At 38.0% G+C, this 17,802-nt stretch overlaps 1 protein-coding gene across 5 annotated transcripts in view; it reads left to right on the plus strand.

Moving 5' to 3' along the window:
• Positions 1 to 4,181: 4,181 nt before the first annotated feature.
• The window catches only part of Ctnna2 (catenin alpha 2), a 1,083,974-nt gene continuing 1,070,353 nt past the window's right edge, over positions 4,182 to 17,802 (plus strand). For 3 of the 5 annotated variants that reach the window (XM_028762290.1, XM_028762294.1, XM_028762295.1), the window contains exon 1: positions 4,182 to 4,441. The gene's annotated coding sequence lies outside the window, so the exon portion shown is untranslated. The remainder of the gene's footprint in view (positions 4,442 to 17,802) is intronic. The other 2 variants (XM_028762289.1, XM_028762293.1) reach the window with 1 other exon arrangement.

Consider the following 17,802-nt stretch of genomic DNA (forward strand, 5'->3'; position numbering starts at 1 on the left):
ATGTAATATGTTTATTTTTAAACAACACAGGTTTTCTTAAAACAAACACATGTGTTTATCTATGGGTATCAATAATAATTGTGTCTGGAAAAATAATGTGTAGAATTGATATTTTATATGCCCTAGTCAGAGAAAATAAGAACTGCAGAAAAAAGTTATCTTAGATGAATTAAGACTTAAAAGAGTACATACAAATAACTAAAGTGAGAGTTTCAGTGTTTGTCTATCTTTTAAACAATAGTATAAAACTAGTGACTGATCCAAGAATAAAGTAGACTTATATAGAGTACAACTGACAGATAGTCAGTTGGCTAAGTCTGACATAATTAATAGGTTATTAAAGTTGAAAATGTTATGGTAGCTTTCTCTGTATTTTCTCAAAATTAGAGTCAACTAAGAAGTACGACAGTAGGTGAATGGGTAAACTTTGTCTCAGCCAGTATTATATGGGATATAATTTGATTATATATTATATATCATATATTGTATATCATATCTCATATATTATATATTATATCTCATGTACGTATATTATATATCATATGTTCTATCATACATCATATATTATACATCATATATAATCCCATATAGCATACATCATATACCATACATTACATTACATATCACATTTTACATACTACACATTACATATTACACATTACATGACATATGATATATTACATATTATATATATATGTTACCAGATGAAAGGAACTTGTTTGAAAAATTACTTACAGTTCAATTCCACCAGTCAGACAACTTAGAAGGTAGTGAAATTGAGGGTAGAGTAAAAAGACAAAAGGGGAATGGTTGTCTAGATAAAGGTCTTAGTGATTAAGAGTATACACTTCTTGCAGAAGACCTGGGCTCAGTTCTGAGCACCCACATTGTGTAGCTTATAACCACCTTATAATCTCCCAAACAAGGGATCTAGCATCCTATTTTAGCTTCTCCAGACACCTCCATTTATGTGAACCCGCAAACATATACACATAATTAGAAGATTAAAAAATAATCATAACCAGAGACAAATGATCATCAGGGAGTGAAAATAGACAGGGATTGATAGAGCACTGAGGTGTTCTAGGGCAGTAGAATCATTCCTTGTGATTCTATGGTTTGTGATACATGTGATTACATTATCTGTAAAATCCAAAGTATGCAACAAACCAAGAAGAAACTACTATAAATTCAGGACTTGGGGGATAATAACGGGTCAGTATAGAAGGAAGATGATTGTGTGGAGATTTGTAAACAATTTATAGACATCCCACTCTCCACTCAGTTTTGCTGTGAATATCAGGTAGAACCCCTATTACAAAGAGACATTTCTCAGGAGAACATCACAGAAACAAATCTTCAAAGCTGACAGACTGAATAAGGGCCCCATTCTACAGAGTTCTGACATTTAAATGTATAAGCTCTCGGTGTAATTTTACTTAAGATTGTCAGTGTTGTTTGGAAATCTTTTCTAAAAAAAAATCTAGATGTCACACCATTGCAGATAAAATTATCCTTAATTTATATGATACTTTTCCATTTGAACACAGATTTAACAATACTCTGCTATTTTTTGACATTTATTTATTTTGAATGAATGAGGGAAGGGGGAGGCTGATGTTTTTTCTGAGGGCTGTATATAAGGTCAACAGTTTGAATCCAGAAAAATCAAAGATGTAAAAGATAATGGCCACAAGCAAAAGAAATAAAGACATATAGTAAAGAAAAAAAGATAGCTTTGTGAAGTCCAATGACAGATATGATATTATATATAACATTTATTCTATAATTTGAAAATAAATGACAAATTTCATGTTCTGTTTGGATTTTCAATAGAAATAGGCAAGAGGGCTTCTCTTCTTTCAAAATACAAATGAGTTATTAAATTCCTTGGAAGCAGAAAGCAAAACTATCAGCTGCCATTTGCCTGATTGTGCCTTACTTAAATAATTCCTTAGACAATCTGACAGACAACAATTAACATGTGATAGGCCCAGTGTATGAGAATTTGGAGATGGTTTTGCAGTGTATTTATAATTAACACTAATTTAAACATTACATGAACAAGAAGCTTACAAATTGTTATCGAATTTCTTTCAATAATATCTTATAGTTGTGATATTCACTACAGAGATATTCAAGGGAAATCTCATTTTCACAGAGAAGTACATAGTGTAGACTGACGGCCAATTAGGGCAGAATTATAATGTATGCCTAATTAGCAGAACTAGAAATCTATACATTTCAGATTAGACCCTCCAGACTCACCTAAACAATTGGGAAAAATATCACAGTAATATCTGGACAGTGGTGACACAAGTTTCTTTTTTTTTTTTTTTTAATCCCAGCACTTGGGAAGCAGAGGCAGGTGGACCTTGGATCTTTGAGTTTGAGACCAGCCTGGTCTTCACAGAGTTTCAGACCAGCCTTGGTTACACTGATAAACCTTGTAGCTAAAATAAAAAAAAATAATAAAAAATAAAAACAAAACAAAAGCAAAGATCTCAGTAATAATATCAGAAAAAAATTCCCAGCCCTTTAATGAGGGCCCTACAGGAAGGGGCTTAACTCCTGAATGATCTGCATAGGTGACAGAAGGCAGGATGGGGTTCCACACTCAGAAAGACCGTACCACGTGGCAGCAGGAGGCCAGAAGGAAGTACCATGTAGCTCTGCTATGGGTTTCTCTGCTTTTATAGAAGCCATTTACTAGCCATATCCTTGCCAGTTCAACAAGATCTTGCAAGTGCTTACTCTAAACCAATGATTTTTTTCGAACTCTCGTTGAAGGCCTGCTGCCAGTCTGGTCCAGTTCATGGGGTCATATATTATAGTACAAATTATTTTAAGTGATCTGTATATTTTATTTATTTAGCTAGTTAGTCCATTTATTTTATTTATCTGTTTACTGTTCCCCACCCCTGAGTATTTCTTCAGTTCCTATAGGCTGAGGGCAAAGAAAAGGAAATGAGGAAAGAAAGCTGGCCTGCCTGCGGTGCTACTGTCCGTGGTCCTGAAGCACGATTTGTGATAAAGATCTTTAGAAATCATCGTTTAGATTGCATTTGATATTGTCCATTTTCCCCTAGACGTTTTAAATGTGATCAGCGGCTATGGGAAAGGAAAACACAGTCATGGAGATATTGATGAAGAAAGAAGAGGAGCACAGAGAGGTAGTCTAGAGACAGTAAAACACTTGAGTTCCATGTAATTTCCTAACAACTGAAAATGTTCAATCTAGGAGCAACAGTGAATGAAAATACCGCGACACAGGCAAGGATAAAAGGGCATTAGGAACACATGTACCTAGTGATTCAGGGTCATCTATCATCAGTATATCATCAGTATAGCATGAACAAAAGATCTAAAGGCTGTGGACAAGGATTCCAGATGGAATAAGTGTAGGCTGCATTCCAAGTTGCCAGAAGCTTTCTTCCACTTTTTCTGCTTTGATGTAGTACAGACAAAGCCAAAGTTGTCTTTCGGCACTGTGATCGAACAAAGACAATTGTAACTTATTCTTCTTCCTGTATGTAGCTGTGTACGGTTTTTGCCTCTAAGCAAATCTCCCTGTTAGACCCCCATCACCAAGCTCCCAGTACTTCTTGCTGTCAGGGCGCTCATGTCTCTATGCATGTTCCCAACTCAAGTAACCCCTATGAAGACAGAGAGTGACCTTAAACATTTTGAATACTTCAACATGCCTCGAGTGCTTAATACAGATAGCTACAATTCCTTTCACGGAAACTGCGTTCACAGAGGCTTGTTAAACAGCCACAGTCCTGATTTCTCTAACAGTTTCATTCTCTCCCAGGTTCTCTGGTATTCGGGGCTACAGGTCCACCTGGGCTGCACCGGGCTCTGGCCTCCTGCTGCCACGTGGTATGGTCTTTCTGAGTGTGGAACCCCATCCTGCCTTCTGTCGCCTATGCAGATCATTCAGGAGTCCAGCCCCTCCCTGCAGGGCCCGCATCAAGCTCCTGGTCCCCGCCCAGAGGGTAACGCCATTGCCATGGAGACGGCACCTGCGCCCTCTGTGGCTCCTTTCTCCAGTCCCTCCCCTCTGGCGCTCCCGGGCGGCGCGCGCCCGCGTGCTCATCCTTTAGCAGCCCGGACGAGTCACGGGCACGAGCGAACGAGCAAGCAAGTGAGCGGCCGCGCGTGCGCACTGGGCACCTCCCCTAGCGGCGATCCGGGCCGCTGCCGCTCGCTTGGGCAGGACGCGGGGCGGGCGGGGGGAGGGGGGAGCGGCTTTGCTGGCAGCACTGAGTGAGGCGGAGACCCGGGCGGAGCGGGCGGCACCGCACCTCGGCCAGAAGCAGCTGCAGCAGCTGCCCTAGTCCCCACCGCCGCCTCTCCAGCCGCTTCTGTCATTCCGCACCAGCTGCTGCAGACAGAGGACGAGGAGGAGGAGGCGAGAAACTCCCACCGACCCACAGAGGTGAGTCCCGGGCAGAGCATCCTCCATCCTTGCCTGCCTCCCTCCCTTCCTGCCTCCCTCCCATCCTTTTCGTCCTCCCCTCCCTCCCGCTCCCCAGCCCTCCCGCCCTCATCCTTCCCAACATCCCTCTCTCCTCTCCGCTCCTTTCTCCTTTCCAGCCTTTCTTTCATCCCTTTCTTCTCTCACCCAGCCCTACTTCCTTCCCACCCTTTCTTTCTTCCCTGTCTTCCTTTTAGCCACTCACCCTTCAGCTCATCTTTGCATAGCTTTTATCAATCTTCTTTTCATCTCCCCCCTCCTTTTCTTATCCTCACCCCCTTCCCGGAGGGTGGGATGGTGTACTAGGCATCCTTGCCTAGTACAACTGTCCGGATCAGGGGCTTCTTGAAAATTGGTTTCCTGTACCAAGAGACGCACGCTCGCGCAGAGGATGCCCTGCAGGTCTTTACATTGTCAGGATTAAGGGTCAAGTTGGATAGAGTACTGGGAACTGGAAGGAATAGAGTCCAGGAACAATCTATGGATATGTGCTATAAAGAGTGGGGGTGGGGAGGTTGTCACTTAGATATGTTTCCAACCGTCCCCCACTCCCCCCTTCAACAGTTTCTTCCTTTCTTTTTTTTTCCTCCTGGGGATTACACATTCCCAGTGTGTATCACACTAATTTAAAACCCAGCCTTTTCTGCTTTGATTGTCGTCTCCATGAGAAACCACAAGGAAAGAGAAGCCTAGAAGGGAACAAGAGGAGAAAAGAGGGGAGGGGTGAGGAAGGTTGGCAACAGTGGAAGCCTGAATCCCTTCCTCTAGGCCTTTCTGGATTGACGTTTTCAAACCACCCGCCTAATATTCAGCTTGGACTTGAACCTGTGTATCCTTGGCTCCGTCACTACTTCACAGACAGAAACTCTCTCAACTTTAATACCGGTGCATTACACGCTGTGTTCTGCTTGGTATGCAAAACACCCAGAGAACTTGTTTGAGGAAATGGAAAGATAACACTTTTTGTTCATCCCTGGTTAACTTCAAGACACTGAGAATGGCTAGCCAGCTACTGAAGAATGAGGCTGTACTCTACCGTCTTGTAAACATATCATTTTGGTAACTTTAGCTGTATGGTAGGATTTTTCACAGGCACCCTCAGTCCTGCTCGGCCACCTTATAGAAATCCTGATATTTTGGGGGGAAAATGTTGTGAGTGATTTGCTTATTCCTAGATGTATTTACACTAATGGGAAAGTTAAATTACCTCTAGGAGGGTTGTTCTGAAGAATTTTGAAATTTCAGTCTGTTTTGCATCAGTTACTTGCACTGAATCTTGTATTTCACATTGCTGCCTTCAGCGTCACTTCAGCACATTTCAGTCTTTATCAAGGAAGGCATGGCGGTGTTTCTGTTTGCAAATGTTGTTTCTAAAAATCTTAACATAAATGGTGGCACAGCATGCTGCTTCAGTGTATCATCTCAGTAGGTCCAATTGTGTGCATACAAATAAACTGAAAGATCAAAGACTTAGTTTCCCCTATTCAGACTCTTCTGAATGATAACACCTTCCCCAACCTTAAGTTTAAAATAGCTACATTTTCTTGTATAAGTAGCATGTGCAGAGGGACAAAAGCTGGATTCACTGAAGTTGCAGTCAATAAATATAGGATGGAGAAAGTCGTGAATTTATTCCTCTTGTTGAAATTTTGATGACATTCCAGCAGTGTAATAGGCAGTTTTGCATTTTATGTGACTGTAAAGTAGGAGTTGGGATGAAGAGAGTTGCCTTCATACATGACAGAGTGCCGACCTGCCTAAACGGCTGATACTGATGGTCATGTGTGTTAGTATTTGGGAAGTATATTATATTAGGAAATAAGAGAAGCCTCTCCCCTTCACCTTTCCTGGAGGAATGCAGCTCTTTTCATGACTTCTCAGGTTTATGATCCATGTGGCAGAAGCTTGAATTATTGGTCACTAATGTCTCCAGGTAGAATTGTGATCAACTGTGTATGTGTTTGAATATTAGTTGACACTGAATTCCATATAGGTGTGCTTCTGCAGTTTCTGTTCCTTTTCTTGCCCTAAGTTTCAGCTGTGGCAATCATATATGGTGATAATAAGTTTGTTTTGTTCTAACTTTCAAAGGCCATTCTGCCTGCCAACCAAGTACACTCGATTTGTGGAGTTTTGGGTGTAGGAGGAGCAGTTCCTCCTCAGTCTGTTTTTTTCTATGTTGCAAATTTTCTTCTCAGAATGATGAGGGAGGATTTCTGATAAGAATACAGTGCTCACTATGGAATGAAAGGCATATTTTATCTGACTCTTGTTTATAAATATTCATTAATATTGTGAAAGGAGAGTGAAGTTATTAAAGAAATAGAAAATGAAATATTTTGTTTATGACAATATCTTAGGAGTGTCGATGAGTTAAATGAATAAAATATGAGCTAGAAAATGAATTAATGCATAAAAAGTAAATTTGATGGAGCGGGGATATAGCTGAGTGTTAGTTTTCTTGCCCAGCATGATCTAGGCCCTTGGCTTGTTCCACAGCACCCCCAAACCAGAACACAAACAACAAAAATGCAGCTTGATCCCCTAACAAACACATTTGCATACATGCACTAACTTCTTATGAATTTTATTTCCAGAAGCATCTGTTTATAATTGCATGGGCCTTTAGGATACAAACAAAGACCACATTGGACATGCTATGGAACCTTACCTGAAATATTCTGCATATATTCTCTATATGTCCCTCCCTTCAAGCTCATAACAGACATGCAAGCTAATACTGACTAGTGTGAGCTGTCGAAAGAAGTGGAAAGAAGAAAAAGACACTGTCGTTGGCCTCAGCTTGTAGGCTAGGTGAAGATAAAAGGTATTTGCATGAGGTCCAGTTTCACAGCTGCAAAGAGCCAGATCTTTGTAGAAAGCTTCCAAACTGAGTTCAGCTTCTCTTGCTTAAGAACACTATGTGCTTTACCTGCTGTTAAGAAACTTGCTTTATCAATGAGATGAGATTACGATTTATAGAGTTTGTTTAGAGGTTAAATCTGTTTAGCATAAAACTTGAAGCAAAATATGGTTTTTCATTAGCATTATTTTAATTAGGAGGACAGGTTTTAAAGCATTCTAGCATATTATGTAGAATTATGCACTGTGGCTATGGAAGAGAGACATGACAGTAGTTCTGAAGGGGTGAAATTTCTGTGTGACCAGGGAAACTGTTTTATTTAGTAGAAGGATTCAGGCTTGTATGGAGATCGCAGAGAAGAATGTCAAGTAGTGTGGAGTCAGAGAAGAGATGGAGGAGAAAGCCTAGCATGACCGGAGAGAGGTACATCAACAAGTCTATTCATTTTCTAGACTGTAGGTTAAATTAATGAACACTTTAAAAAGTGTTAAACATGTCATCATAGTAAATATTCTACCACCTTGGACAGGTCAATTGATTGTCCTTTGGGATCGACTTTTACCAAACATCTGGTTTTAATTTTATTTCTATGTCTTATCATATCTAGGACTCCATGCTTCCATAATACACAGAACTCAAATCTTTGCCACAGGCAGACTCACAATATTCTTTCATGGGTTTTCCTTAAACTGTAAGACAGAGGAAACACTTGACTTTTGCTAGATAATAATGGTTAATACTGTTGTTATCTTACCTCTCTTTCCTTACTCCATGGGTGTTCTAAGACCATATCTCTGTGAAGATGTTCTATTTAACATATGCAAACCAGAACTTCTTGAAGTAATTATATTTCTTGGAGCTTTATGTTTTACTCATGACATTGCCTCATTACTAATTTTCCTTTTCACAGAATGCAAAAAATATTACAGATGCCAAAAGAGAGTGTGCTTTTTAGGTGCTTTATTGGTATATTAACATGTGGTGACAGCAAGAAGAGTTGTCTGGAACTTGTCCTGATCAGGACAAGAATCTGTACAAGATGGAGGGGCAGAGAGATGATTATAGACAAAAATCTGTTAGTCAACCTTCAATTTTGGTTGAAGTTCATAAACAGTCTTGTGATGTTTCCGCATCTAACAGGGAAAAAAGATGGAAACTGAATAATTGTATTACTTCTTTTGAAAACAGATTTCCAGGAGTTCTCCCTCTTCCTCTGCAACAAAGTTCAAAGTGACAGTGATTATGTGTTTATAGAGTTGATCTATTCTGTTTTAATAGATGCACACAACTTTATTTCTTTCTCCCTAGTAGTGAAAAGTTTACTTAGTCATAAACCATAACAGTTATATTAGTCATAAGCAAGTGTATATTTCCAAAAATGAATAGTATATAAACTCTAATGTTAAAATATTCATTAGTAGTATCATCTCCACTATTATTTTACACTTTCACAACATAAGTCACATGTATAAGTCACTCCATCTTCTTACTACACCTCTCTGCACAAATATCTCTCAAATATGCTGATTGTTTTGTTTGGGACCCACTGAGACAAACTAGAACAGTGTATATGTCAATGGTCTAGAAAGGTCCACTGGTCCTATTGTGATCATCAGGTGAAAGGCAAGCAGTGCCTCTGTCTTGGACAGATTGTTGATGATACAGATCTTGGGGATGTCCAGTACAGGTAGCTACAGATGTGAGTTAATGGAGATAATGGCTGTGTGTAGTCTAAAGAATGACATTTCACAGCCCTTTCAATCTTCCACCTTTTATACACTGCTGACCCTCTCTTCCAATGTTCTGAATCTTAGAGGAGTTGGCATGAGTGACTAGTTTAGGGATCTGGTGTTTTTATTTTCTACTTGGAATTCAATGTCTGTATTCTTGAAAGATTCCACAGGCTAAATAAAATATTTCAACTGTGTCATTTCTACTTGGTTCTGCATTAAAGCAACAGACGTCTTTGAAAAACAAGTATGTTGGGTATTTTCAGTTTCCTACTATGAAGTTTTGCCTTTCAACATCAATTTGAACACAACCACAGATGTGTTTTTTACACCTCTTTGAAATGATTGCTTAGGGCATATTATAATAACAGACAGTGATAGTCTTATTTTATAACACTTAATATTTTGGGTACTCATATTGATTTGAAGGTTTGATCCATAAATACAGCTCTTACATCACTACTTTCATGTGTATTAACAATAGGAACTTTCATGTGTGAAATGTGATTGTTTTTCCAGCTAAAGATAGTTAACAAATGGGAAAATTGAATACAGATGACACAAAATGGGCTAATTTTGTGTATTGATCTATAAAATGTATAACTGCTGATTAGTTAGGGGTCTCTTATACTTTTGCTGTCATAATACTAGAACCCATGTTTAATTGTTTTCAACACACACACACACATATTTAATTTATCTTTCTTGTATCTGAATATATTTTCAAGGTGTTTGTGTCTTTATGCTTGTGTGTGTGTGTGTGTGTGTGTGTGTGTGTGTGCGTGTGTGTGTAGTAACATACCATGGCTTACATATGGAGGTCAAAGGACAACCTTGGTTGTCAGTCTTCTACTCTGAGACAGGATTACCCATTGTGATTCTTCTTTCTGAAACTCCTGTCTCTATGTAAGATTTAGGAGATTACAGATACATGTTACAGTACTTTACTTGGATAATACGATTCAACTGAAGTGTGCATACTTGTGTAGCAAGCATATAATTTATCTTCTTGGCCTATTTACATATGCATTTGTGTATACATACATAGTGTAACAAATAGCTTTTAGAACTAAAACATGGCCGAGAAATGAATGTAAATCACACATAGCATATGTATGGCTGTCAGAGGAGAGTTTGATGGAGTCACAGGGTTTGAACTCACAAACCTTTTCAAATACATTTCTTTACCTCCATGGAAAGCCTGCCTTCATTAGTTTTAGCAAAACCTTCTAGTTATACTCCTGTGAGTGTGTGTGTGTGTGTGTGTGTGTACACACGTGCACGCGCGCGTGCACGCACGAGTGCTTGCAGAGATTAGAAGTTGATGTTAGATATTTTCTTAGATCCTGGTTGACTTCATTTATTGAAACAGTCTCTTGCTGAGCCAAAAACTCACCAATTTGGGATAATCTAGCCACCTTTCCTAGGAAAGTTTCCTATTGCTTACTCTAGATTGCTGAGATTACAGCTGGTCACTATACACACCCAACATTTATGTGAGTGTTGTGGACAAAGACTTAACTTCTCAGACTTCTGCAACAGCTGCTTTAGCCACTGAGCCATATCTCCAGGCCAGGTGTTTCTTTTCTTCACCCAAATGATGAAAATTTAAAAGCCACAGAGTGGCACTAAGGAGGAAGCACAGTGATTAAGAACATTGCTGCTGTTGCATAGGACCCAATCTGAAGCTTCTGTTTTCTACAGGTACCTGAACTCATCTGCACACTCCAACACGTAACACATGCATAGTCATATAATTAAAAATAAAATAAAATCTGAAAGAAAAAGGAAGGTCACAGCATTAATCATGAGGTTTTTAGATAAAAATTTCCAACACCAAGTTTTGGGAAAATGTGAAGCAACTGTATACAACACTTACACATGACTGATGACAAGGTAACACTTTGGAAAACAGTTTGACACATCTCCTAACTTTAAAAGTCCATGACTGAGAAAAATAAAAAAGAAAAATCTTTTATATTAAAAACTTGTGATAGCTTTATTCATTGTATCTTTAAAATCAAAACATTTGGAAACACTGTCAAATTCCCAAGGTTATTTCTTTCAAAAAGTTAGCAAAGCTCCTGCTCCTGCTGCTAGTGGTGATGTCTGTATGAGTTCATCAATACATTTTGAATAGCAGTTGTGTGAGATCTGTCCACGAAGGGAAAGAAATGCATTTGAAAGGGCCCGTGAAATTGGGCATAGAGTGGTGGGGTTGGTCTTGGGTATAAAACTGTGTTCAGCTCTTACTTTCTGGCCTGCTCTCTGGCCTCTGTCAGCCTCATTCACCGCCAGTACTAGGACAGCTGCTCTAGTTTCTAACAGACTGCAGGCAGTAGCCTCTAAATGAGGGAACTTTTGCCAGAAGCCATCCTGCAGCATGCTCTCTTATCTGACTGCTCAGCACTGGGCAAAGCAAGGGGAAAGGTTGATGAGCAGGAGACCTTGCATGGTTAATAAGCCTTGCTGTTTAGTTTAAGTGTATTCACAGGCTGTGATGGCACTCTTGTGCTTTTGGACGGAACCTGAAAAAAAAGACCCTGTGCATTTTGGGACAGCTTATTATTTGGGCATGTGAGCAAAAACAGGTATCAGAAGGTACTCTGGGACAAGAGGAAGAAATTCACATTGTAGACCAAAGCCTGAGCTGGAAGGGGAGGGAAAGCAATTTAGACTCAAGGCAACAGTTAAAAAGTGGGCAAGCACACAAATATTGTCAAGTATTGAGAAGCAAGAAGGACCCATGGGGTTGGGACAGGAGGTGAACATGAGTGTTGGCAATTGTCTGAGTTCCAGGCAAGCAAGCTTGATTGCAGTTTGCTCATCTGTGAAATCAAGACCTCAGGCAAAGAGGTTTATATGTTTTGCTTATTCAGGGTGAAGCCAAAACAGTAATTACTTTATCACTGTTTTCAAAAGTCTTTTTCATGGATAGAAACTGTAGCTTCTTTTTTTCTAACATTTTTTTTCTATTACACTCCCTTCACAATTACTTGTTGATTGAATTAAGGCTTTTAGCCCATTCAATCTTTGAATAAATCCTACAGGTTTCAGTTCAAATAAATCAGTCACTCACCAAATGCTTCAATGTAAGATATGAAAAGCAGTGTGTGTGTGTGTGTGTGTGTGTGTGTGTGTGTGTACGTGCACACACGCATGTGCGCGCACAGAGCATCAGGTCAGAATCCATACAAGAATTAGACATGGTATTTGATCTCACAAATTGACAACCTGCACACATATATAAAATATTCACTTGAGCAGCTTAATGCTAAACAGCAGAGTGTGTGAAATAATCTGCTAACTCTGAAGTGAAATGGCTCAGCAATCCAGTCTTTCACTGAAGGGAAACTCAGATCTTGCAATAAGAGTATAGAAGTGAAGTTGATCTTACATTAACTTTTCCTTCAGTCCTGTCTTGGTCTGGGGACTGGGGCAGAGCTGTTCCTGCAGGGTGGTGAATCAATGCATAGCAGTGGGAGAGATAGGAAAATAACATCCAAGAGACAAAAGGCTAAGGCTCTGATTGATATCTGCTGAGAAAACAGCTGCTAAGGGAGACACAGGGAGGAGACAGGCTGGGAATGCAGAAATGTTGACACATTGTGTACATGGATGTATCTCAAGAATGAAACAAGGGATACATTGTTTCAAAAGAACAGGATTTGTCTTTGATTCTGACATAGTAACACTACCTACTGTCCAGAAATTGACAAGGAGAACTCCAGTAGAAAACTCATAACAAAACAAAAAATGTAGTCCAACTAGTGGCCCAGTAAATATTTGGTAAATTTCTATTCACCCCTGGCCCACCATAAGTATATTATAGTATATTTTATAGGGTTATCATTTGACAGCACTGCTGAGAATTTACCATTTTGTAACTTATTTTGAAGCTAAATGATTTAAACATTTTTTTCTGGCATAATAAAATTTCTACATATTTTGGAGATAGCATCACATCTATTGGAAATTATATTTATAGTTTTTTAGTATATATAGATAGAAAATGCCGGGTATGCTTTGCCTTCTAGTGTGATTTATGTCATAGTCAACAAATTGAGTTTTGGCAGCCAATTTCTATATGCTGAATGTAGTTATTAGTAGGTATGTAAACAGGCAAGCACATGGATACACACAGATGTACACAGCCACATGCACATGCGCAGGAACACACACATGCACATGCAGATGCACAAAGGCTTTCTTAACTGAGATGATGCATTTACCTATGTGTCATATTGTATATCTAGAAGACCAAAGTCCAGGTTCCAGCACCCTCATTAGTTAGCTTACAAAGGCCTATAACTACACTTCCAAGGCATCTGATACCCTTTTCTAGCCTCCAAACACACTGCATTCACGTGGTTCATACATATACTCAACACACATATAAAATAAATAAATCTTTTTAAAGAGGAAGACATCACTATTGTGGTATATGATTATCTCAGTCATTATTTTCCACTGTTATGATTTGTTCTTCAGTATGTGCCTGCTTGGATTCTTGAGTCTTTGTGCTTCCATAGACAGTTTGTTCTCCTGATTTACTATTTTAGGCAAGGCTGTAAGAAACATCTTTACACAGTTTTACTTTCCACATGGACCAGCGCCTTTTGTTTTAATGCTGCTAACTACAACTGCTAGTTCAGGCAGTGTGTGTACTTTCTACTTTGATAGTTAATGCCAGGTTTCTCTTAAAACAGTACATAAATTCTGTTCCACCTGTGAGCGTGAAGATGCCTGATTCCATACCTCTCTGCAAATACAAGATAATTGTGTGTGTGCATGTATATGTGTGTGTGCGTGTGTGTGTGTGTTTTCTAATAAGTACATGGAAGAGATAGATGTCTTTTATATGCATTTTTCCACTGTGATTTTGAAAAAGTCTTAGTATTTCTGTGTGATGGTCTGATGGTTGTTTCTGCTGAAAGTAGTGTATGTTTTTTAGGTTGAGCTATTTACATGCTTTCACTTTGTACATCTTGTTTGTATTCTTTTGGTAAAGAGAGTTTTGTTATCATTCCCAAAGTCTTAATAGAATGTTGTAGTCCCTGTAGAATAGAGTGTGTTATGGAATCCAAATGGTTTTCTTTCTCTAAAATTTCATATTTCTTATATTGTGACCCTTTAAAAAAAGTCAACTATGGTGGTCCAACAGTTATTAAATTTCAGAATGGGCATTTTTTGTGTTTAACTTTCATTCTACCTTGAAGATAATTTTGAGGGAGAAGTGATGGCAACATTTTGTTAGAGTCTTGTTAGCTTTCAATTTGGGTTCCTGGATCTTTTAGGATCATGCATCACTTTCTTCACAGAAGGAGATCTTTCTGCTTTTGTCCTATTTGTTACCATCTGTGTATAGATTGCTCTGCTTTTACTGTGGAGAATGGAAGTTTCATTAATAATTTCTATTAATTTTTCACTGATAAATAGAACATGTTTCTTGGTTTTTATACATAGTTTGGTTCTGAGTCACTTCACTTAAATACTTTTCTGTTTCAAAAAAGTTGTCTTTTTCACATTTTTTTGGTTGCCAATTTGTGGGGCCATTCTATTATTAAAGTAAGAAACTAAGTGTAGATATAGTAGTTAGTAGTAGAGAACACTGACTCAGTGTACAAAAGGCTGAAAGTTCAACTCTAGTAAAAGTAATAATACTTATTATAATAGTACAAAAATGAGGTAATAGGGCATGGATCAAATACAAATTTGAAAATGAAAAATAAACACTAATTTACATATAGTGTATGGTAATATTATCTTAAAGTATTTTTTTTCTAACACAGATTTAGTGTAAATTATGTATCCTTATATCTTCAATACTTGGTCCAAACAGCTACTTAACAAATGATTTTCAGGTATCTGTTGGGAACACAGTACCTCACAACACTAATACACATAGATTTCTGTTCATGAACTCCTTTTTGGATGAGGTGTATTGTATAAATAAAATCCATGTACTCTCTTGTACATACTGACATGGCAATTTTCTGGGCCTCCCTCTCTGAATATTTTATGGAGATTGTTTCCTATGTAGCTCCCAGGAGTCTGAATGTACCTTTCTAAATTTCTAGCTAGTTGAGTGAGCAATGATCTGCTTGATTTTGAAAATGTTTGATATATTACATTTTTTTAAAAAAATCATAAAAGAACTGTATTTTTTGGATGGCTGGTGTCTCATTTAGCCATTTGTGTACTCAGGGTGCTGTGCAAGACAGTGCTTCAGTTGCATCTAGTGCTGGTTTTAAAGAATGTGGAAGTGTTAACACAGTAGCTAGCTGACCCATTGGATGCCTCAAGTTCTTGAGCAGAGTTTAACTTTATTTTTTTGTCTAAAGACAATATATTTCAAGCTTGGGAAGAAAAGTTCACCTTATTAGTATTCTTATAATGTTCTATCATGAAATTTCTGGAATAGTTTTAAATTATATGTGTATGTGTGTGTTATGTATAGGTATGAGCACATGATTTTAGATACCTATTGAGACAAGAAGAGGATGTTGGCTCTCCTGCAACTAGAGTCACAGACAGTTGTGAAGCATCTGACATGAGTACTGGGCACCAAATGTGGATCCTCTGCAAGAGCAATAGGTGTTCTTAACCACCAACCTATCTCTCCAGCCCTAAAATATCAAATAAAAATTAATAAAAAAACTTTTACTGATTATGCAAATTGAGAAAGTGGACTCATTCCTTTAAAGTGTAATTATTCATCTGGTTTAGATTTTATATGTACATATTGCTAATGTTTTATTATTTCTTTTCTTCCTCTTTCCTTCCTCCCTCTTTTGTGGTATAGGTCAATATTGAGACCATAACAGTAAACTACATTTCCAATATATATTTATGCTGGCATGATTTGCCAAAGTCATGCAAGTGGAGGGATTGAGGAAATGCCTTTATAAGATGAGGCTTTAGGATAAGATATAGGGAATTTTCTTAATCAGTTATTGATGTGGGAGGGTCTAGCCTATGGTGGTGTCATGCCTGGGCTGGTGGTCCTGGGTTCTATAATGAAGCAGGTGGAGCAACACATGGGATCAAGCCAGTAAAACACCATTCCTACATGGCATCTGTATCAGCTCCTGCATCTAGGCGCCTGGATTTTTTGAGTTCTTGCCTTAAATTCTTTTTTATGATGAACTGGTATATGGAAGTGTGAACAAAAGATACCCTTTTATAACTTATGGTCACAGTTTCATTGCAATAACAGAATCTTAAAGGCCGTGTTTATTTTCACTGAAGCTATCCTTGTTAGGAATCCATGAGTCACATAGTGTAGTTAGATCTCATTTTTGGTTTAAAAAACAAGCATTTTTCTTGTTTTTTAACAGAAAAATGAATGAGTAATGAATGTGTATGGGAAATCAGTGGCCAGTGTTAAGGCACAGTTTATGAAACAACAAAAATATCTTTATGGAAGATGGATCACCAGTTTTGAAACTGTTATCTTTAATAGTTCTATTTTTCTGTAAATAATTACACCAATAAGCATGAATTCAAATAACACTAACATTATAATTATGAATAAGCCTTTCAGCCCATAGATAATTTCTGTTTAGATTGTTTGAATAATTTGAGATGGAGCTATTTATTGGATGGAACTTTGATGATGTCTGGATGGCTTTTTACAGACAGTTCTTTTGTACTGTTGCTGTGATGAATAGGTGACCCCTTAAATTCAGGTCTGTCACCGATTACTGTCGCTCTTCATAGGTTGTGAATTATTTTCAGTTAACATAAGTTAGCATGTGAAATGAATGTTCCCTTTTGAATGTGTTTAAAATGCTTACTATCAAAATTATAAATATATGTCATTATTAAGCATTTTATTGGGTAGAGGGCTACTAGAGTAGTACAAGGCTACTTCTTGTAACTTGTTTTCTGGAGGAAGTATAATATTGAATAATATCCAGATATAGAAATCATTTTATATCACAAACCACAAAACATTATTGAACAAAGTTAACAAAAACCTAAATAAAGATAAACACACCAGTATACTCAGGTGAAGAAAACACAATTAAAGACATGAACTGATCCACAGAGTCAGTGCTATTGTTTTCTAATCACTAGCTTAAAAAAGGAAAGAAATTGTTAAGTTCTCTCTAAAGTTCGTTTGTTACACAAACATAGCCAAAGCAAATCTTAAAAATAAACAAAATCCCAAGATGCACACGTAGCGGTTACCAAGCTTGTTGCAGAGGTGTAGGGATTGAGATTGTGTGGCTGTGGAGTAAGAACATAGAGATCCTCAGAGTAAAAGGATACGTTCAGAAATCAACCCATACATTTAAAAACAATTGTTTTTTTTTTTTCAACATGGGTGACAAGGTAATTCAGTGGGCAGGAGCTTAGACATTGGGGGTTGGCCAACATGACTCAACAAGTAAAGTTTCTTGCAATTCTGATGATTGGAACTCAACCCTCAAATCCATGTAGCACACATTCTTATCACACATCATTATGTAAATACAAGGAATAAAAAGGAAAAGTCTCTGGAATAAATAGGCAATGAACGACCCATGTGCAAAAAATGAATTTGGACCATTATTTTATCTCACAAATTTAACTGAAAATGCATCTTATTTCTAAATGTAATAGCCAAATTTAAAACACTTAAGAGAAAGCGTAGGTGTCAATCTTATGGATCTTGAGTTAGGCAGTGTATTCTTAGCTCTCTCTCTCTCTCTCTCTCTCTCTCTCTCTCTCTCTCTCTCTCT

Source organism: Grammomys surdaster, unplaced genomic scaffold (genome assembly GCF_004785775.1).
Source record: "Grammomys surdaster isolate TR1022 unplaced genomic scaffold, NIH_TR_1.0 133, whole genome shotgun sequence".
NCBI lineage: Eukaryota > Metazoa > Chordata > Mammalia > Rodentia > Muridae > Grammomys > Grammomys surdaster.